Below are 2,101 nucleotides of genomic sequence, written 5' to 3'. Positions count from 1 at the left end.
AACGTTTTGAAGCATCCACTTTCAAAATCTGTAAATTATCGTCTCACATATGGTTCACTCCCTTAAGGGTATCTTCATTATGCCCAGGGCATGGCTGTTACTCCAAACTGTCCTCTCTGTCGTATGGCAATAGAAACTTCTGATCATCTATTTATCTATTGCCCGTGTGTTACTGTATTGTGGGATATCGTTTTCAACTGGTTACATCATCTCTCTTTTGGTCAATTGCAAAAAGGTAATGAATGTATTCGGTTCACTTTAGTGCCGAAAATACCAAATTCATGTCGGAAAGCTGTGTGTTTGTATCTTTTAACTTTGGCGAAGTATTCCATTTGGCTGGTTCGAAATTTGAATAAATTTGAGCACAAAAAGTTAAATGGAAACGATATCATGCTGCGTTTCCTATCGTCCCTTAGGACACGTATCAGGGTCGTCTTTCTTCGGTTTTCATTTTCATTTTTTTCCGAATACTGGCTGTCCACTTCTTTGTTTTGTTCAGTTGACACTGAACATCGCTTAGTTTTTCATGTTTGATTCATTACTGCATTTAGTCTAAATGCCATTGGTGTCAATGTCCATTATTAGTTTCTATGTCCTCCTTCTTTGTCCCCATGTCCTCTCTGCCTCATGTGTTAGTATTTGTAGCCGGGGTGAGGCATCCGGCGGTTGTGTTAGTTATGTTACTGTTTTCTTCTCGGTTTCTTGTACATTTTGGTATTATGGCTGTTTGGCTTTCGTTGCCTATTCTTCCTCTTTTAGTTTGAATACATGTTAGCACTGTAGGGCCATACTCTGTGATACTTTTAGGCGGCCCTGCAGTGACAGCGCTGTACTCGCCTGTACCAAATTATTTGTCGGGAATAAATTTTATAAAAAGAAAAGTATCTGTTCTTATCAGCTTAATATCTGATACGTCTCCTAATGGAGACATCGATATTAAACTGATTTTTATAATGGGCTGAGGTGCCACGGAGCTTGCTCCGCCCTTATCACGGGTTGACCCATCCTCGATTATCTCCATGGTATAGGTTACGATCACTCTCCACAATACCCTGGATGCATCCACGGCTTGGCCCGATAATCATATTACCTCCCTTTTCTGGCTCCGCATTCTCACAGTAGCCAATCATCTAAGCCGCCGTTACATCCGAGGTTGTCAACAAAGATAGCGGTCGCAGTCGTGAAGGTTTGTTTGCAGTACCACTCAGATTTTTGGAGAAATAATACAGACAAATTGACAGATCTGAAACTTTCAAAAATATATAAAAGAGTGAGTGAGTGAGTGAGTTAAGATTTAAAGTCACATCGGCAATATTTCAGCCATATCGTGACTAAAGCAAGTTATAAATCTATCAACAATTTAAGTGAAATGATAAAATTCTGCCGACGAAGGACAGTAAAATAACTAGATTATCACAAATATACATGTAAAACTAGTAATTGAATCTAAAACATTTTAACTAGAGGGGGACAACACAATATAAAAATGGGCTATAGATCGCTAACAACTGAAGTTAGATCACCATACTAGAGACCATGGGGACTTACAGTACATTTGCTTCCTGCATGGGCCCTAGCTGGATTTACATCATCCCTTCAGCTGTTAGCAATTGAGATAAATCTAGCCATAAATTAAAAGTACACATATTCTACGATTAAAATATGGAAAGTTGAAATTTACTTTGAATGTTTTGGGACTTACGTACCCTCTCGGGAGGACAATAATTTTACAGTACTTTAACCCCCCCCTCGAGGATACAGCCACTAACAATCTGTGTTACTAATGCGAACTTCCAATCATAAAATATTTAGCTATTTACAAATCTGTTAACAAATCTAATTCTTTTAAAAAGGCAATAACTAAATGAGAACTAACATTATTAAAAAGATCCTTCAATGTTTTGACATTAAAATACTTATCCCTTGTGATGGAATATTCAATGCAGTCAAGCAAGACATGCTTGACTGTGATTCTTTCATCACAAGGGATACAAAACGGAGGATCTTCGCCTTTCAATAAATATTCATGAGTATATCTGGTATGGCCAATGCGACATCGTCGCATATAATGACCTCTTCAAATCTGGACTGACAACCCAAG

The 2,101-nt window shown here is 38.2% G+C and overlaps 1 pseudogene; it reads left to right on the top strand.

Moving 5' to 3' along the window:
- The first annotated feature begins 846 nt into the window (after positions 1-846).
- Positions 847-1,010, top strand: LOC124277212 (annotated as a pseudogene).
- Positions 1,011-2,101: the final 1,091 nt, after the last annotated feature.

Source organism: Haliotis rubra, unplaced genomic scaffold (assembly GCF_003918875.1).
Source record: "Haliotis rubra isolate DU_JTF1 unplaced genomic scaffold, ASM391887v1 Scf1058, whole genome shotgun sequence".
Taxonomy (NCBI): Eukaryota; Metazoa; Mollusca; class Gastropoda; order Lepetellida; family Haliotidae; genus Haliotis; species Haliotis rubra.
The sequence above is the reverse complement of the archived record's forward strand: the minus strand, read 5'-3'. Positions and strand labels throughout refer to the sequence as shown.